General features: G+C 38.9%; 1 protein-coding gene across 1 annotated transcript in view; it reads right to left on the reverse strand.

Moving 5' to 3' along the window:
- The window catches only part of SLC39A10 (solute carrier family 39 member 10), a 143,258-nt gene that overhangs the window by 96,308 nt on the left and 22,823 nt on the right, over positions 1-24,127 (reverse strand). Inside the window, exon 2 of the mRNA XM_043444901.1 lies at positions 16,877-16,980. The gene's annotated coding sequence lies outside the window, so the exon portion shown is untranslated. The remainder of the gene's footprint in view (positions 1-16,876; positions 16,981-24,127) is intronic.

Consider the following 24,127-nt stretch of genomic DNA (forward strand, 5'->3'; position numbering starts at 1 on the left):
GCTACCAATGGTATTCTTCACAGAACTAGAACAAATAATTTCACAATGTGTATGGAAATACAAAAAACCTCGAATAGCCAAAGTAATCTTGAGAAAGAAGAATGGAACTGGAGGAATCAACCTGCTTGACTTCAGGCTCTACTACAAAGCCACAGTCATCAAGACAGTATGGTACTGGCACAAAGACAGAAATATAGATCAATGGAACAGAATAGAAAGCCCAGAGATAAATCCACGAACCTATGGACACCTTATCTTTGACAAAGGAGGCAAGGATATACAATGGAAAAAAGACAACCTCTTTAACAAGTGGTGCTGGGAAAACTGGTCAACCACTTGTAAAAGAATGAAACTAGAACACTTTCTAACACCATACACAAAAATAAACTCAAAATGGATTAAAGATCTAAATGTAAGACCAGAAACTATAAAACTCCTAGAGGAGAACATAGGCAAAACACTCTCCGACATAAATCACAGCAGGATCCTCTATGACCCACCTCCCAGAATATTGGAAATAAAAGCAAAAATAAACAAATGGGACTTAAAAGCTTTTGCACAACAAAGGGAACTATAAGCAAGGTGAAAAGACAGCCCTCAGATTGGGAGAAAATAATAGCAAATGAAGAAACAGACAAAGGATTAATCTCAAAAATACACAAGCAACTCCTGCAGCTCAATTCCAGAAAAATAACCCAATCAAAAAATGGGCCAAAGAACTAAACAGACACTTCTCCAAAGAAGACATACAGATGGCTAACAAACACATGAAAAGATGCTCAACATCACTCATTATCAGAGAAATGCAAATCAAAACCACAATGAGGTACCATTACACGCCAGTCAGGATGGCTGCTATCCAAAAGTCTACAAGCAATAAATGCTGGAGAGGGTGTGGAGAAAAGGGAACCCTCTTACACTGTTGGTGGAATGCAAACTAGTACAGCCACTATGGAAAACAGTGTGGAGATTCCTTAAAAAACTGGAAATAGAACTGCCATATGACCCAGCAATCCCACTTCTGGGCATACACACTGAGGAAACCAGATCTGAAAGAGACACGTGCACCCCAATGTTCATCACAGCACTGTTTATAATAGCCAGGACATGGAAGCAACCTAGATGCCCATCAGCAGATGAATGGATAAGAAAGCTGTGTTACATATACACAATGGAATATTACTCAGCCATTAAAAAGAATTCATTGAATCATCTAATGAGATGGATGAAGCTGGAGCCCCTTATACAGAGTGAAGTAAGCCAGAAAGATAAAGAACATTACAGCATACTAACACATATATATGGAATTTAGAAAGATGGTAACGATAACCCTATATGCAAAATAGAAAAAGAGACACAGATGTACAGAATAGACTTTTGGACTCTGTGGGAGAAGGCGAGGGTGGGATGTTTTGAGAGAACAGCATCGAAACATGTGTATTATCTAGGGTGAAACAGATCACCAGCCCAGGTGGGATGCATGAGACAAGTGCTCGGGCCTGGTGCACTGGGAAGACCCAGAGGAATCGGGTGGAGAGGGAGGTGGGAGGGGGATCGGGATGGGGAATACATGTAACTCCATGGCTGATTCATGTCAATGTATGACAAAACCCACTGCAATGTTGTGAAGTAATTAGCCTCCAACTAATAAAAATAAATGAAAAAAAAAAGAAAAAGAAAGAAAGAGAAAACAAAACAAAACAAAACAAAAAAAATAAACAAATGGGACCTAATGAAACTTAAAAGCTTTTGCACAACAAAGGAAACTATAAGCAAGGTGAAAAGACAGCCTTCAGAATGAGAGAAAATAATAGCAAATGAAGCAACAAAGAATTAATCTTAAAAATATACAAGCAACTCCTGCAGCTCAATTCCAGAAAAATAAACGACCCAATCAAAAAATGGGCCAAAGAACTAAACAGACGTTCCTACAAAGAAGACATACAGATGGCTGACAAACACATGAAAAGATGCTCAACATCACTCATTATCAGAGAAATGCAAATCAAAACCACAATGAGGTACCATTACACGCCAGTCAGAATGGCTGCTATCCAGAAGTCTACAAGCAATAAATGCTGGAGAGGGTGCGGAGAAAACAGAACCCTCTTACACTGTTGGTGGGAATGCAAACTAGTACAGCCACGATGGAGAACAGTGTGGAGATTCCTTAAAAAACTGGAAACAGAACTGCCATATGACCCAGCAATCCCACTTCTGGGCATACACACCGAGGAAACCAGATCTGAAAGAGACACGTGCACCCCAATGTTCATCGCAGCACTGTTTATAATAGCCAGGACATGGAAGCAAACCTAGATGCCCATCAGCAGGTGAATGGATAAGGAAGCTGTGGTACATATACACCATGGAATATTACTCAGCCATTAAAAAGAATTCATTTGAATCAGTTCTAATGAGATGGATGAAACTGGAGCCCATTATACAGAGTGAGATAAGCCAGAAAGATAAAGAACATTACAGCATACTAACACATATATATGGAATTTAGAAAGATGTTAATGATAACCCTATATGCAAAACAGAAAAAGAGACACAGATGTACAGAACAGACCTTTGGACTCTGTGGTAGAAGGCGAGTGAGGATGTTTTGAGAGAACAGCACGAAACATGTTATTTTATTCTAGGGTGAAACAGATCACCAGCCCAGGTTGGATGCATGATAAACAAGTGCTCGGGCTGCGTGCACTGGGAAGACCCAGAGGGATTCGGGTGGATGAGGGAGGTGAGGGGGGGATCAGGATGGGAATTACAGTAAATCATGGCTGATTCCATGTCAATGTATGGCAAAAACCACTACAATATTGTAAAGTAATTAGGCCTCCAAACCTAAAAAAAAAAAAAATAAAGAACTTCTAAAAAGAAAAAATTGAAAATAGAACTGCCATATGACCCAGGCAATCCCACTGCTGGGCATACACACTGAGGAAAACCAGAATTGAAGAGACACGTGTACCCCAATGTTCATCGCCAAGCACTGTTTAATAGCCAGGACATGGGAAGCAACCTAGATGCCCATCAGCCATTATGAATGGATAAGAAAAGCTTGGTACTATACACCCAAATGGAAAATTATTCAGCCAATTAAAAAGAATTTTCATTTGAATCAGTTCTAAGAGGATGAATGAAACTGGAGCCCATTATTACAGGTGAAGTAAGCCAGAAAGAAAAACACCCAATACAGTATAGTAATGCATATATATGGAATTAGAAAGATGGTAATGATAACCCCAAATGCAAACAGAAAAAAGGAAACACAGATGTACAGAACAGACTTCTGGACTCTGTGGGAAAGAGATGACTGAGAGAATAGCATCGAAACATGTATATTATCTATAGTGAAACAGATCACCAGCCCAGGTTTGATGCATGAGACAAGTGCTCAGGGCTGGTGCACTGGGATGACCCAGAGGGATGGGGTGGGGAGGGAGGTGGGAGGGGGGTTCAGGATGGGGAACACATGTAAATCCATGGCTGATTCATATCAATGTATGGCAAAAATCACTACAATATTGTAAAGTAATTAGCCTCCAACTAATATAAATAAATGAAAAATAAATAGATAAAAATAGAAAATAAAAAAAAGAAAGTGGGTTTTAGAGGTGAGCAGCTAGTTGCTGAGTACTTGATACAGGGCCATACTGTATCAGCTTTGGATACATTCTTTCTTCTCTTTTGTTCACTCTTTGCCCATTCTTAGCATGCAAAATAATGTCTCATGTGTATCATTTAAAAATATCACGGAATGGATAAATGGCTCTTGAAGGGGTCCTGATGGTGGAGATGACCTTCTAGATTAGGGATCTTATGGCAGCAACTTGCACAAGATCTGTGCTGGATTTTTGCTGACAGGATCAGGAACTGCATTCTTAAGTACAGAGTTATTTGCTAAATAGAGGATTTGCCATGTAGCTCTCCATGTTTTAAAGACTCATAGACAGAAGATTTCACAACCTCCAGATAACTTGTGTTACTAAATGTAACTGTCATCTAATACTTAACCTTCTTCTAGAAAGTTTTGCCTCATCATCTCATGCATATCAATTTACAATTTACTCCTTTTCTGAACTCTGGGCAAATGCTTATTTCTTCAGTGGCTTCTCTGTTGTGAATAGAGTCACCATTTGTTCTCCTCTTCTCCAAGCCAACTCAAGTACATTTCATGCCTCAGCTATTATTTCTAACCTTTTAATTATCTTTCTTGGTCTTTGAATGTTCACCAGGATTTTAGTGCCTAAAGTCCTGGAGCCTAAGCTCAGATATAATATGCTGGGACTGGCAAGTGGAACTAAGGCTAAATTATTATTGTTAAGATTATCTCGTGCTTCCTGTTATAGTTTATGTAGACTTGTATCAGCTTTTGTTGTTCTTATTATTACATGCTCTATTTGCAAGTCTATCTTTCCCCACAATTTCAGAGGCAGTCATCTTTTATTCTGGGAATTCAAAGACCTAATTGGTCATTCTCTAACATCTCTATATGTAATTTCTTTCCTCAAGTAATGACCTTGTATGAATCAACATTAAATTTTATATTTATTCCTAAATACATCATAGTCTTTGCCCAGGGGCAGGTAAATGCAAAGAGTTCAGATATAGTGTTGTTTAGTCACTAAGACATTTCTGACTCTTGTGACCTCATGAACTGCAGCCCACCAGGTTTTCCCAGGCAAGAATACTGTAGTGAGTTGTTATTTCCTCCTCCAGGGTATCTTCCCAACCGAGGGATGGAACCCACACCTCCTGCATTGGCAGGCAGAGTCTTTACCACTGAGCCACCAAAGAAGCCTCTCAAATATAGTACTGATATCTAAAAGCTTAAAATCAAAGTGAAAGTGAAGTCGCTCATTCGTGTCCAACTATTTGCGACCACATGGACTATAGCCTACCAGGTTCTTCTGTCCATTGGATTTTCCAGGCAAGAATATTGGAGTGGTTTGTCATTTGCTTCTCCAGGAGATTTTCCCAACCCTGAGACTGAACCCGGGTCTCCCGCATTGTAGGCAGACACTTTACCATCTAAGTCATCAGGGAAACTCATTCTTTTTATTGTCTTTTCCTCCCTAAATATGTTCCTTCTCTTAAGTTCGCTGACTAGGTCTCAGCACCACTACGAGGTTGCCCAAGGTTGAGGGACCAATAGATTTTTTCCCCTAACTTCTCTGTCATTATGTACAACTAACTGGTTTCCAAGTTCTGCTGAGTTTCTCTCTTAAATATGGCCCTTCCTTTCTATTTCACTCTACTACCCAAGTTCAGGTATTCAACATCTCTGGACTAGACTACGATAGTTTTTTACTTCTCTCTTCCAATCCGTCGTTCCCTCCTTTCTCAAAACGTTTATCAAGTCATTTTTTTCCTTAAAAAATCACACTGTCTCCTTTACTTAATATGTATCTCCTGCCTTTTCAGCCCCCTCTTTTGCCACTTCTCTTCCTCCTGTATTTCTCCCAAATCAAATCCAACAAGGTAAAAACAAACAAGCAAGCAACTAACAAAAACGCACAACACAGTAAACAAATGCAAAAGACCGATAGAGATCAGTGTTTACATTCAAAAAGTGAAAATATGACAAGGCTTTAAAAGTCAGTAGGAAAATTACTAAACAGCTGAACATAAAAATGATAAGCAATAAGAAAACAAATTTACAGAAAAATATAGATAAATGTCTTTTAAACATAGCTGTTCAACTTCACTCATGAAAGAAATTCAAATTAAAACTATTAAGATATCACTTTTACCTGTTAGATCTGAAAGACATTGGAAAGTTTGATAACATACTAATGATCATACTAATGATATGATTAGTATGTTTGATAACATATGTTAGTTATCTAGAGGTGGTAGGGAAAAGAGGTCTTATATATTTCTGGTAAGAATGTACAATGACACAATACTCATGGAATGCAATCTAACAATATCTCTCAAAATCACATATGCATATGCTCATGAATTGACAATTTCTCTTTGAATCAATGATTTTATAGATAAACTTTCCTATGTGAAAAATATCTAGATTATGAGGTTATTCACTGTGGCATTGTTTACAATAATAAAATGTTGCAAGCAACACAACTATTGGGGATATACTTAATACATGCACACAATATAATAATGTTCAGTTTAAAGACAAGTGTTTTCTTAAAAAAAAAAAATAAAATAAAGACAAGTGTTTTCTTATGAAAACTAAAGAAGCTCTCTCTGTACCAAAACGAGAAGAAATACAGAAAAAAATTATTAAGGGGGAAAAAGCATGGTTCAGAGGTGAAAACAGAGTGCTTAATGTACATTTGTTTGAACATGCTTAAGGAGAAGACTCTGAAAAGATTCACTGGACACTAACAATAGTTGGCACCTCTCTGGGGACTTGAGTGGGCAGAGGATAGGGGTAGTAAGATTTTTCAGTTGAAAAAAATGTAATTTACTTAAAAAAATCAAAGAAATGCTAGTTTTCTCTCTCTGAACTGTTACTTACTCTCGTTCCCCTCCTCCACCTGGACATGTGTCAGACCTTAATCACTTCCTCCAAAAGACATTCTTTCTAATCTGGAAAAGTTCAGAGTCCCTCAAGTCTCAGTTGAACTTTATGTTAGTTTTTGCAAATTACTTGTGGATATCTGTCTTCCTCATTTGACTGTGAAGCTCTAGAAGCAGGGAGGAATGCATCGGCTTCGGTTTGTCTCACCAAAGCCTGGACTGCTTGGCGCATCAGCTCATGAATGTTTGTTGAGTGAAGACATATGTGCTCAAGGCACTGTGTGGGGATGAGGGTGGAGGGGTCCTGCTTGGGAAACCACAGGGAAAGATAAAAGTGGTGAGACAATGTCTGCCTTTAGGTAGCTTATCAACTAGGGAGGTGGATAAACACCCATATAATTATAAGGCAGAAAGCAGTCATTGCCTTAGGAGCTCCAAATTTAGTTATATGAGACTTAGAGCAAGGTGATTGCAAGAATAATTTTTTTAACGTGTTATATATCTGAAAAATGCAGTGATATTTGCAAAGGGGTTTTGAAAAACCCATGTGATTTCTTCAAGAAAGGGCGGCCTATTTAATGCAGAAAATCGAATATGTACAGGGGTCAGGCAGCTGAAGCATGTCAGTGAATAGATTGCCAAGTGGAAACTGATTAAAAACAAGATCTAGAGGTATACTAGCTTGGCTGGATACTAGCATCACTTGGGAGATTAAAAAAAAAAATCCTAACAGATCACCAGCCCAGGTGGGATGCATGAGACAAGTGCTCGGGCCTGGTGCACTGGGAAGACCCAGAGGAGTCGGGTGAAGAGGGAGGTGGGAGGGGGGATCGGGATGGGGAATAAGTGTAAATCTATGGCTGATTCATATCAATGTATGACAAAACCCACTGAAATGTTGTGAAGTAATTAGCCTCCAACTAATAAAAAAATTAAAAAAAATAAAAAAAAAATAAAAAAAAAAATCCTTATGCTAAGACCATAATGCAGGTCAATTCACCAGGGGTAAGAAAGGGGATAGGAGGATAACAATGGAGGAGGAACCCAGTCATCGGCAGTTTTAAGAAACTGCCCAGGTAACAATAATGTGGACCAGGACAGGTCTCATTACCAGTGACTCGTTAAGAATGCAGAATTCCAGCCTCACCCTGGATTTACAGAATCCGAATCCGAACTGTGAAGATACCTCCAGTGCTTCTGGTACACTCTGGCAAGTTCAAGAAGCTCTGCTATAAACAAACTTGTCCTTTTCCAAGGGAATGACCATTCATTAGGTAGTATCAGCATTTCCCAGAGGGCATGCATGTTCTAGTTGTCAACATTCTAATTTTGCCAATTATACTGTTACTGCTGGCAAAAACGCAAATAACTGAGATCAGGTAGAAGCCGTCAAAAGGTGACTGGATCCTACCAAGTTGCTAGAGAGGGGATAGTGAATTAGCAGGGTTTGTCTAAGGCTTATATTATCCTAAGGCAGAAGTTTTTTAATGTCGATTTTTGGTAGTTACTTAAATTTTTTTTTGAGCAGTTAACCCATCCCAGCCAACAGCACTGTGTGCTTGACAAAGTTCAATATGAAACTCTGCTCTCATTTAGGTGGGCAGGATTTTGGAGTACCACCAGCTCAGCAACTTTCCTTCCCCATCTCCCTGAAGCAAAATTTTAAGGATAAGATGAAAATAAAGCGAGGAAGGTTTGGAGGGCTTGGAATGCTAGAGTAAAACTTATTTACTTAATTTGAATAATGTCAAGTCACCATATTTTTTAAGCGAGGCTTATAACTGCAATACAAACAAAAAAGAAAACTCATTCCCTCATGATCTGGTTAGGAATATAACTGGCATAAAACAAAGTTGAAAACTTTTATCCAACAAATGCTTATCAAGTTCCTACTATGAATCAAGTGCTATTCCAAGTCCTTTAATTTCATTCTTTGGTGGTAATCCTAGTCAGCCGGCCTCCTGGAAAACTGATGTCACTGTTCCTAAAATGAATGATCTCAGAAGATAAAAGTGTGGATGAGTCAGATCAGCCCGTGGCTCCAGCTGATGTGAGCAGCTCAGGAGCCTGTCTTTGAATATCAAGAACCACTGAGACTGGGGAGTAACTCAGAACTGGTTACCACACACCTCAGGTTTCAACTGTGCTTCGGAGTTTCACAACAGTTTTAAAATTTTAAATAGCAATACTAAGACATGACTTTCTTTTTTTTTCCATTTATTTTTATTAGTTGGAGGCCAATTACTTTACAATATTGTAGTGGTTTTTGCCATACATTGACATGAATCAGCCATGGAAGGACATGACTTTCAAAAAATAATATCAGCAACTCTTTTTTTCTTTTTTTCTTCTGTGGGATTTTAGTCCCCTGGGGTTTCCCAGGTGACCCAGTGGTAAAGAATCTGCCTGCCAGTGCAGGAGACACAAGAGAGACAATGGTTCAATCCCTGTGGCGGGAAGATCCTCTGGAGAAGGAAATGGCAACCCACTCCAGTATTCTTGCCTGGGAGATCCCAAGGACAGAGGAGCCTGACAGGCTAGTGTTCACAGGGTTGCAGAGTCAGGCAAGACTGAGCACTGTTCCTTCCTTTCTTAGTTCCATGACCAGAGATCAAACCTGCGCCCCCTGTGTTGGGAGCACTGAATCTTAACCACTGGATTATCAGGAAAGCCCCTCAGCAACTCTTATGTTATTCTTTTATTTTTTTTTTTAAGTTGTTGCATTGTGTAACATTTTTATCTACCTCTGCTGAAATATATAAAAGTCACTCCATAGATAAATGTACAGAGTAATTGCAAATGAAAAATCAGTCAAAGCCTTAATCTATTGAACCTCCACTATGCTAAAACATGCATATTTCTGAAACAGTAGGTATTTTTATAAACAATTCATAAGAACAAAAATAAAAAACTTCACGAAATGAGTTTCTGTTAGAAGTTTTCCAGTTGTTTTTTTTAAAGAAATTTCTCAGCACTTTCAAAACTTTAAATGCTCAAAGAATATAATCACTGAGAACAGTTATATTATCCCTTTATTATTGTAAGTGTTAGTCGCTCAGTCGTGTCCGTCTCTTTGCAGCCCCACGGACAGTAGCCCATCAGGCTCCTCTGTCCATGGGATTCTCCAGACAAGAATACTGGAGTGGGTAGCCATTCCCTTCTCCAGGGAATCTTTCCAACTCAGGGATCGAACCCATTATTATTTTAGAGCATTTTAGAGCATGCGTTTATTTTGTATTGTTTTGATACTGAACTCATTGTTTTTAAGATGTGCACTGAGCATAGTAACAAAAAAGCCAAAAAAAAGAGAGAAAGAATGCAATGTATCAGACAAGCCACTAAAAACAGAAGGAAAAGGGGGAAAAAATTCTCTTTCTGAGCTAAATAGAAAGAGAAAAAAGCACTATCATTAAGGCAGAAGAAAGGCATCTCTGAAGAAAGCATAAACATCTTCCCAGCAGTGAGCTGGGGGCTGTAGAGTGCGGTAGCAGAATAGAAGGGTATTGGGCGAGAAAGCATCCTCAAAGCCCCTGGGAACAGAACTTCACTGTAAAGAATAAATGCATCCACTTACAGGGCATGCTTAACCTCACCTGTTGGGAGGTAAGTTCAGTTTCTTTCTCCTTCTCTGAATGAACCGGGAAGGCTTCCGTTTTGCCTTCGGCCTCCCACCACAGGAATGTGTGCTATCTGCACAGTGGTTTTGAAACCCATAGCTCTTAAAGGAGCTGTATCAACAGGTTTTTCCTCCTTAACACTGAGTCAATTGTAAATGTTGAATGGGAAACTTGAACAAGCTGAACACTATCACAGGAATTTAAAACCAGCTCTCTCGCCAAAGTGTTTTTTTTAAAAATAGAATCACAATTTATATTTTTATCACTTCAGCCTTTTTGGATCCAGAACTACAGAACTAACAAAGGACTATTTCCTGACAGCTTAATACATAGGGAAGCCTGAAAGCTGGCCTTGCTGTGTCAGTTAGGACAGAGAACTCTTTCCATTTGGGAAAAGAGTTCTCCCAAATGGAAAGAGTTCTGCTAATGTGTTTTTTTTTTAAATTTTATTTTTTGCTATTGTGGTTTTTAAAGAAGACACAGGGGACTCAAAAATGTCCTTCGAAGCAATGCAAAAATTGCCAAGCTTTTTACATATTTGTCTAAGGCAGTTCTATGTCCATTGCCTTTCACCCAAATACTTCTCTCTTAACTTTGGCCTGTATACTTTCCATTCTGTCTTTAAATAAGACTGTTTCCAAAGGTGAGGCAAAACACTCAGTTTCACTCATCCAGCCCTACATACTGGTGGCCAATATCATAGGCAAATTCTAAGCACATTTTAAACTTTTACCCATGATTGCTAAACCCTGAGATTAACAAGTTTTTCTTGTTGTTGTTTTGTTTTTGTCTTTTTTTTTAGATTAACTCTTTTTGATTAAAGAGTTGGTGTCCAGAATTTGGCTTGCCATGTTTGCACAGCCATTTGTCACTGTTTTCATATCATTTGCAATTTATTCTACAGTACCAAGTAGCTCTCTTAAGAGGTTCTATGGCTTAATATAATTCAATTTCTCATGAAAACTCTCAAGCTTCATTTGGCATGAACGTCACTGAAAATGACTATAATCTGATTTCAAACACTGAGCACGTAGGATATGTGTATTTCCTCATAACTGAACAAGAATATGATTAAAAATAAGCCAACATTCCCCAAATGAAGACACAATTAAAAACTATCCTTAATGATAGGAAATTCTCTGTAATAAGAAAAAACTGTTGAAAATTAATTTGCTAATTACCATGCACTGATTAACTGACCAGTTTCTAAGATGATCTATATATAAAATTTAAAAAAGGATGGTGTTAAAAATAATAAAAAAAAAAAGAAAAATTAAAAACAAAAAAAGAAAAAAAAATAAAAAACAAACAAACAAAAAAAAGATGGTGTTTAGGTAATTGTTTAGATAACTTATTAATGTAGTAGATTCTAGGGCTCAAAGGAACCAAGTTGAACATCTGATGACTTTTCACATTTGAGGAAGCAAGATTAAGCAACAAGAAAAGTGGAAATATCTGGGGGGAAGTGGAATAAGGAATCAAAAGATAAAAAGTCAGCACTAAATCTTCATAAAACAGTGACTAACTACATTTCACTGTTTTTCACAGTCTCCCTGGGATTTTGTTTGTTTAAATGTTTGGACTCTTCTTGCAGTTAAAAAATATACAAAAACCTTTTAGGAAAAATACTCAAAGTCATCTAACCTTCTTAGTGAACCTGGCTCTGGAAATTGCACTTGACACTGTGACTTTATCACATCTTATAGGGATGTGTCAAAGCTCTTTAAATCATTTCCAGAGGGCATGGATTATTTCCAAGAGTGAGGTAAAGATGTCTGTAATCATGTAAGCATTACTTATTTAGCCACTGCAAATTAAGATGATCAAATACCTCTATAAAGTGGGAATTATGAGTTTAAGTTTTATACTGACATGCCTACACATTTCCTTCCTTCCTCCTTTTCTTTCTTTCTTCCTCCCTCCCTCCCTATTTTTTTTTTTTCTCTTTAATTTGAATTCTGGTACCAAAGTAACCCAAACAATAAAACTGGAACAAGAGTAACTGGTGCCTGTAAATCCTCTCCACAATTCTACTCAACACTATCCTACAGAGAAGGGGCCTGGAGAAAATTAAGAATCCACAGTGGAGTTGCTCAAGGCAACTTTACTAAAAACAGTCAAATAAAGGAAACAACACAAATGTTCATCAACAGGGAAGGGTAAATTGTATATTCACATAATGGAATACTATAAAGCGAAAGAACAACTTATTGATACATAAAACAATATGTATGAACCTCATTGACTTAATTTTGCTCAAAATAAACCATATACCAAGAAAGTACAGTTGTGGTTTCATTCCTAGGAAATTCAAAATCAGGCAAAATTTAGGAGTTCAAAGAATGTTTATCATAGAGGGGTTATTGATTGGGAAGTGACTCAAGGAGACTTCCATGAGTGATAAAAACATCCTAAGGTCCTGTTCTGCTTGAAGTATCCAGATTCAGCAATGTATAAAAATTCACTGAGTTATACATTAAAGATTCGTACACTTTATGTATGTTATTTGCATTTAAATTTTCTTAAATGAAATTTAAAGAAAATTCACAATGCAGAAAGGAAAAACAAGCTAGAAAGCCTCCACCAAAATACCAACAGATTCAACAAAAGTGAGAGAGAGTCTCATTTTGAAAAATATATAAAAATTTCCTTTCACCCAGGGTTTTCCTTTTTGAAACTGAAAGTGAAGTCACTCAGTCGTGTCCGACTCTTTGTGACCCCATGCACTATAGCCTACAAGGCTCCTCCATCCATGGAATTTGCTTTTTTAACATTCCCTAAATCATTGTGTGTGCGTCAGTGGCTCTGTCGTAAACAACTCTTTGCCACCCCACGGACTATAGCCCATCAAGCTCCTCTGTCCATGGGATTTTCCAGGCAAGAATACTAAGTATTCCTGGGTTTCCATTTCCTTCTCCAGGGGATCTTCCCACCCAGGACTGAACCTAGGTCTCCTGCATTGCAGGCAGATTCTTTACCATCTGAGCCACCCGGGAAGCCCAAAGTGTCTGGACTTGACGACCACAGTGATTCTCACTGTGCCTTTCTGCAGTTACCCCCCACTACCCCAGGACTTCACAGTTCTTCCCTGCTGTGTGCTGTGCTGTGTCTGTCAGTCTGTCTGACTCGTGGCGACCCATGGACTGTAGCCCACCAGGCTCCTCTGTGCACGGGATTCTCCAGGCAAGAATACTGGAGTGGGTTCCCATGCCCTCCTTCAGGGATCTTCCCAACCCATGGATCGAACCCAGGTCTCCCACATTGCAGGCGGATGTAAAAGGAGGAGAATTAAAGAATGACAACGTCTTCCCCCTAGACTAGTGGGGTTTGAGGACTTTGGTTAAGTTTCAGGGTGTCTTGATTAGGGACACCTTTCTGTCTTCTCAATCATTATGGCAAGGATCCTGATTCTCTTCTGAGGGAGACCGTCACGAAGAGTGACTGGGAGGACAAAAAAGAAGTCGACTCTCTGGCTTTCAGATACACAATTAAAGTTGGGCCTTAAGTTTACTTCCCTTGTGGTTCAATAGAGTTCAATGGCATGGGAAAGGAGGGAGAGCTGTGGGCAGAAGAGCTGTCCAGGAATGGAGACTTCTCTTTGTGTTTTCTGTGAAAAGCTACACAATGGATCTGGTATGTTGGGACCAGAAGGGTGAGAAGCCCCAATATTTATTTCTAGTCAAACTCTATTGACATAATTTATGTGCCCCCCAGGCCCCCCCTTTTTTTCTAAATAGAACACTGGGAAAACGAATCCATATCTCCTTAGCCACATTTCCCCGGGAGTTTTAGAAACACAGAATCCTTTTCTCCTGTTCTTCTCCCTGGGGGCACTCCCAACCCTGGCAGACCATTTCTAACAGTGGAGGCTGTGACTGGGGTGATGGTGTATGAGGGTTGTGGTGGGGCTCTTGAGGTTCAGGGTCTTGTATTCCAATATGGTCTTTGAATTTGAAATAACTGGATTGCTGCCTCATTCACTACCCAAAGTACAGCCAGTTACAACCTGGCTGCGTTTGTGAAATTATTTAAAAATCCTGGACCAAAATTAATGGAGGAAATTGCGGACAATGATCAAACTGAGCATTTAAATAACATGTATGGGGGTGGGGGAGGCTAAAAATGTAGGGCTTATCTATGGTGATGGGATTCCCAGGTGGTTCAGTGGTAAAGAATCCAGCTGCCAATGCAGGAAGGAGACGTGGGTTAGATTCCTGGATGGGGAAGATACCCTGAAGGAGGAAATGGCAACTCACTCCAGTATTCTTGCCTGAGGAATCCCATGAACAGAGGAGCCTGGTGGCTTTTGGGGTCACAAAGAGTTGCACATGACTTAGTGACTAAGCACATCTATGGTGATAGGTGTTTTATATGCATTATTATTATACAACGTTCTTGACACCTCTGTAAGCTAAAAATTAGCATCCCCATTTTATAAGTGGAAATCTCAACCTTCAATAAACAAAAGTCCTAAGTGTGCATAGCTGAGGTTCAAGCCCAGATCCATCAGACTTCAAAATCCTTTTATCTCCTGACCGCTCAGGAGAGGTGCCTTACTCAATACATGCAGAACTTAATTAGTCTTTCATCCTATGAGAAGAATATAAATTGTAAATTAAATCAGCTAAAATAGATGGTAATCCCCTTGAGGGCAAAGGCTGATGACTCATCTTTACTGTGACATAGAATAATACCTCAGTGTGTTAGGTGAATACTTCTAAGTAGGTGCATACGAGGTAGATGTTGATTTTCTGTTACACACGCACACACACACACACACACGTGTAAGCATCTACAAAATTGTTATTATGGATTCAAATACCTGCATAAAAAATAAAATGTACTCATTTAAGTAAAAAGTGAAGCTAGTAAAAAGGATGGTTAAATGCCAAGTAAGAACATTACCAACAAAAAGAACTTTAAAGCTCACATATTGAATTACATTTGCTGGTCTTTTAAGCTTTAAAGGTACATTGGCTAACATTTCTGTTATACCAGGAATAACAAGCTAGCACAAAGCCTTTCAAAGAATAACTGACCCTAAACGTGGAATCACTTCAAAGAAAAGAACATACAAATATGGGATGTTCTGCTTATACAAGATGGAACCTAAATGAGCAGACTAGAATCCAATGATTAGTAAAATACCACTGTGATGACCGGTTCTTTACACCAAAGAATTAAAAAATGTACTAAATGCGCTTTTTCTTTCCAGGACTTTTCTCCCCCATTTCATTTTAATTTGTCTCTGTGGAAGAAAAGCACTGAACAAGATTGAAATTCTTAGTGCCTTATCCCTTCTGAAACTTACAGTCTGAAATTAGTTTATTTACTTTCAAATTAAGTCAGAATTTGTTACTGAAAGAATTGTACCTGGGTCTTTAGTTGCAGTATTGCTAATGATTCTTTTCAGTTAAAGACATGCAGAATTCCAAGGTGATGTGCTTTGTTATTTACTTTTTACTGGTAGGATTCCCGGTTTGCTGAATGTAGAGTAAATAAGAATTTGAAATTATATCATAGAATAAAAGGACTTCCTTCAACATTGGAGGCTCATTTGTCCTTCAGGTAGAATCATCCAGGTTTTCTTTCAGATTTGTGACTGCTGAATTTTTGCTTCAGAATTCTCTAGGATAAATTTGCTTGTGACCCTAAACCCACTCTTAAATAATCGTTTAATCTCCACTAACTAAAAACATGTCTGGTTAGGTCCATTTCTGAGAGTATAAGACAAATCAGTATTTCTTTCTTCCATGTTGTCTTCCTGATTTTTTTCATGTTAGTTAAAACAGTAAGTAGATATTCCTGAAATTTTAATAATGTATATCTACGCAGTGTAAATGTTTTCTTCATTATTCCAAAATGTTTCCTCTCCATGTTTACGTTTGTGGTTCTCCACAATGTTTAGAATAGTCATTACCTGTCAAAAACGATATCCATAGAGAACAAACTTGTGGTTGTCAAGAGGGAGGGGGTGTGGGGGGTGGAGTAGGACTTTGGGGTTAGAGAATGGATAAACCACAGGCCCTACTGTATAGCACAGAAACTGTATTCAATATCCTGTGATAAACCATAATGGAGAATAGGAAAAAAGAATATATATATACATACATGTATAACTGAGTCACTCTCCTGTACAGCAGAAATCAACCAACATTGTAAATCAAATATACTTTAAAAAAAAAGTCTATATTGGTTCATTATTTATATTAGTTGAACTAATGAATATTAGTTCATTTTTTGGGGGCGGTCCCAATCATTTTGGATTATTTTTGAGAATCTTCAACTATCTCCCGCATAAAAAATTAAAAAATAAAAAACCCTTTTCCTCATTATGGCTCTTTAATCTGTCTTGGCACATAAATCTCCTTTCTATTCCTAAATTTTTAATGCTTTCCATAGTCTCAGCATTGTCTTAACTTTAATTCACATTTTTTCCTATTCTTTTGTATGAATTTATATATTTCTTCACTTTGACTGGTGGCCACTTCATTCTATTTTCAAGTCTTTAAAATTTTGGTTCCCATTGAGTCCCCTGGTGATGGCAATTCAATAATACGTCAAAATTTTCTAGCACGGCACACTCCCTGAATGTGATCAGTGACACTTCTGGTGCATGTGGGGTGGCGGAGTGGGCATGCTCAAGACAGTGTCACCCAAAAATAAAATACTAAAATAAATATTCAACATTTTAGCTTATGCACATATTTTGCTAAGTAAGTATATAATTTTTTAAAAATTGGAAAATAAATGAAACTTACCCTTTTAAGAAGATTTCAGTGGATGATTTAGGATGTTTACATCTTTATTTTGGCTCCATCCAATTCAGTTAATGAGAGTTATAGGGTCCTGTCGGGTCCAGAGGCTGTGGAGACCACAAAAGGAAGGATAAGGGAAGGCCCTCCCCCCAAATTTACATTCATTTAGATCAGTTGGAGTGCTAGGGCTTTCAAATCCCAAGCTTTATCTGTGTTTCCTTAAAGAGTGAGTAGTAACTGTTTTCCCAACCAGTGAGGATCTAGGTTACCCACTTTTAAAGCTTCAGGTGGTTCTTCAACTATCCTTTTTACGTTGTATAGCCCTTAGGGGTTCATATCCAACTTCCGTATTTAATATATTTTAATTCAGCTTTGTAATGATCTGTATATGCATTCATGAGCTCATCTTCCCCTTAGGACTCACTCAGGTAGCAGAGATTAAATCGGCATTCCTTACTATTTTCTGGCAAGTACAAGTCTGACTTCATGAATACCTTTATTTCTGTGCTTGCATCCAAAGGTTTCGGAAAGAGTGTGATTACTTGATTAAGTAAATAAAACAAGGTCTTTTGGATGGATCCTTTCCTAACACCATGACTAAACTAAACTGGCAACACACACGCGCTAGCTTTTCTGCTTTACTTGCTCCCCTTCCTGTTTTATTCTGTGAGTGATCCTTTGAAATCTCAAAAGATTTGTATCCTTTCTCATAACCTAAACTATGCCCTTATCTCAACTGTATTCTGTGAATAGTTTGTCTACCTTACTGGCCCTTAACCAAATAATACATTTTGGTTAATTTTCCCTTCCATTAAGCTTTTGGTGAGGGAAGCAGGACCTGGAAGGAGAAAGCCTGCGTGGGAGAGCAGCAGCAATGCCCCAAACGAAAACCAGGGCTCTTGACACCGTGCTTTGCGTGGCCTTCAAGGACGTCATGGTCCAGAGGACTTCTATTTACTTATTTATTTGTCTGCATCGAGTCTTAGTTGCAGCTTGTGGGATCTTGTTCCCCAACCAGGGATCAAACCGGGTCCCCCTGCATTGGGAGCTCAGAGTCTTTAGCCACTTAGACCACCAGGGAAGTCCCCTGGAGGAATTCTTAATTGAAATGGTATCATAACTGCCTTCTATCAACCAACTCCATCATCCTCTCCTCCCACTGCCCCAATACCTTGATTGGGTGATTATTTATCTATCTATTATTTGTTTATTTAAATGTTTGGCTGCATTGGGTCTTCCTTGCTGTGTGAGAGCTTTCTCTAGTTTCACTGAGAAGGGCCTACTCCCTAGATGCGGTGCAGCGCACAGGCTTCTCACTGTAGTGGCTTCTCTTGTTAGGGAGCACAGGCTCGGCGTCCACAGACTTCTGTGGTCCCGGCGTGGGCTCAGATGTCATGGTTCTCCGGCTCTGGAGCATAGGCCAAGTAGTTGTGATGATGGGCTTAGCTGCTCTGTGGCGTGTGAGATCCTCCTGAACTTGGTGGGTGGATTCTTAACCACTGGACCAACAGGAAAGTCTTCCTCTCTCATTTAAATAGTTGATCTACTCTATAATATAGTCATTTCTGTATGAAATCTCAGTTCCCCATTAAGTGTCTACTATACTTTGTACTTCTCTGCCTATAGCACCTAGCTTAGTTCTAGGCTTAAGATAAATTTTTGCTGAACTGAAATAAATGGGTTGGCCTTGCTTTGGATCACATAGAAAACATTTATTTCAGGTGACATCTTCATCTTGACTCTACACAGTGACTGCATAGTGACCAAAAAGAACCTAAAGAAGAGAAGCATGGTTGACTTCAAACTGCAGTGTAAGAAATTTTAGTATTCTTTTCCTGAAAAAAACTAATTTTTTTCTATTTTTTCCTAAAAGATGAGCCACTCTTAATGTTTGGTGGTGTAGGCCTCAAGGTGCAGACAGAAGTGTTTTTGTGATTTGAAATACTTTCTGCCTAGCATGGATAATAACCAAGAGGATTTAAATATATGAAGCACAGGAATTACCTGGCTGTCCAATGGTTAGAACTCTGTGTTTTCACTTCTGCAGGCTGGGAACTAATCCCCAAAATCACACAGTGAGGCCAAAAGCAAACAAACAACAACACCCACAAAAAAAACCCACAAAAAATGTTAAGTACAATGTCACAAAAAGTTTACTAAATAAAATGCAGCTTAAACTTGAGTTCATCTTTAGCCATATCTTTGTAGTACACATAATCATAAAAAATTTGGTGAATCATTGGATTGTATGTTTCCAAGTTACCCCACATTCAGATCTGTAAAAGTCAGACTGCGTGGCCTGAATTTCCTCATTTATGGATCCAGGAAGACAGAGAAGGGAATGGACCACTCTGCAGCGCTCCTCTGTCCCCCGCTTTTGCCTGCGCTCTTTTGTGTGCAAGCTACGTTACCAAACAGTCACGAGGCCACAGAGGAATAAATCAAACGTCCCTGTGTCTGACTGGCTCATGAAGGGAGGCAGGGTATTAGGATTTGAAACAGAAAGCCAAAATATTCCCTTGTAGCTGGGTCTTGTCATGAATAATCACAATTAGATTTTAACCTCTTTGAGTTGACTGGTTTACCTTTATTTCTTCCCTGTCACCTAAGCCTTCACACATATATAAATAATGAATTTTAAAGGTTACAGTGTCATTTGCATATATTGAAAAGTTATATATATCTTAATTATCATAATATTCTACCTAGCAAGTAAATATGAAGCGCAGATATGTATGAAATTGGTTATGAAAAACTTTTTGATCATTTTTAATGAGAAAATTTAGTAAACTTCTCTGATAATAGGTTGAAGGAGGAATTGCCTATGCTACCATGGAAGTGGCTGACATTTCCAGGCTGCCAAGGGCCCTGGGCCACCTTAACAGTGGTTTCAAAACTGAAAGGCAAAAAAGGTGGTAATTTTAAGGGATCATTAAAATTTTAGGAAAAAACATCTGACCAGACACTGAAGATTGTTTGGAATTAAACTGTATAACCATACCCCTTGTGCCTTGCTGAGGGTGACAAAAGCTTGATCTGGCCCCAGGATGTGGATGCCATGTGGTAGATAGCTCTTCCCATAGTGCGAAGAGTAAATACCAACAAGGAAGCAAAATAAGATAATGGCCAGGGAGGCAGTGATTTTGTTAGATTAGGACATAGGCAGAACCAGAAATTCTCCACTGTCCGGAAAGACTAAATGTTGGCTGGGTTATTAGATCCAGACTAAATGAGTTTGTAATAGAAGCTTGCATTTTGCATCTCTTGCTCCATCTCACTATGTTCAAGATAAAGGCACAATTAATAATGTTTAAGAGTGTGATAATTGGGGTCAGATAGACCTGGGTTCAGACCTCCCTGATGACTCAGCAGTAAAGAATCCACCGGCCAATGCAAGAGACATGGGTTCGATCCCCGGGTGAGGAATATCCCTTAGAGAAGGAAATGGCAACCCACTCCAGTACTCTTACCTGGAAAATCCCATGGACAGAGGAACCTAGTGGGCTATAGGCCACGGGGTCGCAAAAGAGGCAGACACGACTTACTGACTAAACAACAAAGATATGGGTTTGACTCAGGTAATTTATTATGTTGTTTATTATGTTAGCTATGTGGCCACCACCTCCTTCCCAACATTCAAGTCTCAGTTTCCTTATATGTAAAATGAAATAATAATTATACCTTCTACATATTTGTTGGGTATTTGTTGTGCAGGTCAGATGACATAATATATGTAAGTAAAGCACTTAGATGCCTGGCGTTCTCAGTGGATGTCAGCTAAAAACAAACAATGGAACATTAACTGCTCAGCATCTCATGTCTATAAAAAGGTGGCAGAGTCAAGGAAAGCCCTGAAGTCCAGGATATCAAACAGATTCATACCTCTAATACAATTCAGCTGCTGTTTACTCTCTGTCCTCTTGTTATTTTAGATCGCCTTTATGCTTCCCATCCTTGCCACTGGCAGAGGCTGCCAAAGACATTCATTCATTCATTCAAGTAGTATTTATTAAATGCCAGCTCTGTATCAAGTAGTGGCTTTGTTTTTGGAGATTATGAACACCTCACAGAGATAGGTGAGAACATTCTTAAGACAAACATACAAATCCTGTCATTGTCACTTGTAAGAAGAAAAGACATGGAACTCTATTTTAGATGTGTTGACAAAGGAAGACCTCTCTAAGGAAGGGAAATTTAGGCTAACAGGCCAAAGAAAGAGCAGACACGGTTTCCACAGCTTATGGCCTTTCTCTATGGTGCTTGTGATAATTGCCAGACTTATCCATCCTATAACTTCCCTGTATCTGCTATCAACATTCAGAGGTGATCTCAAGAGACATCCAGGACAGATTATTTCTTGCCAAAAATGACCCTAGGGTTGTGGTCACAGATGTAGCTACAGAGCAGTCACATACTCACTTGCACAGGCCATTACCACCTGAGGACGCTAGTCCAGCAGAGTGCCCTGCACAGACCACATTCACCTGCCTTTTAGGAAGGGATGACTTTTCAGCTTCAAGGCAGAACATGTAAGTGGTCCTCTGCAGCCTCAAAATGAAAGCACACTCAAAGTGAAAGGTTTTTCAAAAGTGGGCTGGCACTAGGGACTCATGGTACCATCCCAGAATATCCCAACTGAATTTCTAAGTATAGGTGACATAGAGGACCCCTATGACTATAGACGTGCACCATGATTGGTAACCCACTTATCAGGGGAAGGATGTATTTCTTCCTCTTGACATCAGAGGGATCAGGGTCCTCGCTGGCTTCCTAGCTGAGTGGAACCCTGGGTGCTGTAGCAGCCTGGGGAATGTTAGCTGGGGCCCCTGCTGCTCAAGTCCCCACAAAACCCACTTCTTCCAGTAACTGTCCCCACAGCCAGCCTCCGTGGGCCAGCTCCAGTCCCCAGAGCTGTGACGGGTGGCATCCCTCTCAGGCTCTCAAAACAGAGCAGTTGTTTTTGGATTTGGAATAATTTTCCTTCATTCCAAACCAGAATCACTCTCCCTGATTATCTATAAAACAAGCCACAAAGAATCCCACCTGGGTTGTAGTAATCTGTGGAAGTAATAAAGAAGAAATAGTGAGGGGAATGGAGAAGGAAATGGCAACCCACTCCAGTATTCTTGCCTAGAGAATCCCAGGGACAGAGGAGCCTGGTGGGCTGCCGTCTATGCAGTCACACAGAGTCGGACACGACTGAAGTGACTTAGCAGCAGCAGCAGTGAGGGGAAAACTGTAGGAGACCATGAGCTAAAGACAAGAGCATGTTAGGTTTATGTTTGTACACTTACAGCAGTGTCTAAGTAAAATATTTCAGTGAGGTAGAGGAAAGTTTTTACAAAGAATTGTGTTAAATTACTTTCAAGAGGTATAACCAAAGGGAGAAAAAAATCTACACAGAGTATTCTCTTGGCTAGCTTTCTTACATATTAAAACTTAAAATTATGCAGACAAATTCTCAGGCTAAGACATGTTTTGGCCTAATTAGCAGTACCTCAGACTAGCAAGCAGGACTCTATGATTTTAACAGATAGCACTTATACTTAAGGCAAGAACTAACAAAACTGGCCAGACCTGATTTTCTATCAAGGTTTCCTTAGAGGGAGTTAAAATAAAAAAAGAAGAAAAAGGTACTAGTCTCTTAGAGAACTGAAGTGACAGAAAGCAGAGCTGGACATTAATAATGCACAAACTTTATGTAGATTAATTTAGATTCATTAATGAAGAGAAATATAACTCTCCTACCATTTTTGGAGACTACACAATTATAGCTCTAGTTTATAGGTTTTGCAATTACAAAGCAGTTACAATTCCAATCCAGAAATCTCAGAAATTTACTTCAGAGGGCCAGGAAGAAGTCTTTGGGAGTGATGAAAGTGTTCTGTATGTTGATTTCTGTAGTGGTTACAAGGCTTCATACATTAATTGAAACCCCTCTAAACATACACTTAAAATTATTAGACTTTATTGTATGTAGTTTGTACTTCAATAAAGTTGCAAAAAAAAAAAAGAAAGAAAGAAAAGAAACTATGACTTGAAAATTCCAGTATAATCAATGGTGCATGCTTTTTTTTCCCCAACATGTTGCTAAATTGATTTTTAAACTAGGAAAATCTATCAAATCTCTCTCTTCTTTTGAAAGAGGATATTTAAAAGCACCAGCATATTAATCTTTTTAAATTGAAGTAATATAATTACTGAGTAATATGGGGAAAACAAACAAAAAATGAGAAAATGAGAAAAATGACTTTGACAGAAAATATTTAAGACAGTTAAAAGAAAAAATAGAAAGGATATTGTTCAAAGTCGGAAAGTAAGGACTGTTTGTTTCTAGAAAGGGGGCATAAGTAGGAAAGTCTAACCAGACGGATGGGACTCTGTGGGTAGCCTCAGGGTTCAGTTTGTGGCTGCCAAGTAGTGTAGGCCATTTCCAGAAACTAGGTTGTACATATATTGTATGAATATATTATTTAGAGAGCTGATATTAACTAAATCTTGAGCTTTAATACAATAAACCTTATATTCAGAGCAGACATCTTGTTTCTGCAGAACACACTGCAGCCACTATATTCATATTCAAAAGATGTGTTTCTTCTACTTCAGGACCAGTGTTGTGTCCCTGTTTTTGGCAATTAGACCTGCAACTCTTTAAGGAGTGAAAATTCCCCTCAGATTCACAATTATCCTAACGCATCCTGCCATATTACTGCTGCCTGTCACTCCCTCACTGATCTGCCGGATTCGTCTTGCTACTCACATCTGATGAAGCCCAAAACAGAGGACATCTAAAGCCAGTGTATTGATTGAAGATATTTCATTTTCTCCTTAAAAGTAGGAATCCTTTAACCTAAATCCACTGTAGCAGAACTTTCCTCTCTATTTCTTAAACTCATTAAAGGAAGGGATTATGTGCCAAATGATTTTTTTTCACATCCAGTCATTTTGGGGGCTGCTCATTCCTGATGTGCCTGCTGTCCTAAATACTTCAGGGCAAATGATTCTGAGATGCCATGACCTTGAATAGCGTCCTTTACGTCTAATGAAATAATGCTTGAAATACTGCACAGCAGGCACAGAAATAAATAATTCTGATGTCACCAAACCTTTTTTCCAACAGTTTGTGAGGATTTTGAGAACGCTTGACAGCTCATGGGAGATGGCATGGAGATGAAGGTTGATCCCTCATTTGTTCCGTGCCCAGTGGGACTGAATAGCCCACTGCGCTGATGGGCAATGAGCTTGAGAGGCAAA

This window comes from Cervus canadensis, chromosome 24 (genome assembly GCF_019320065.1).
Source record: "Cervus canadensis isolate Bull #8, Minnesota chromosome 24, ASM1932006v1, whole genome shotgun sequence".
Lineage (NCBI taxonomy): Eukaryota > Metazoa > Chordata > Mammalia > Artiodactyla > Cervidae > Cervus > Cervus canadensis.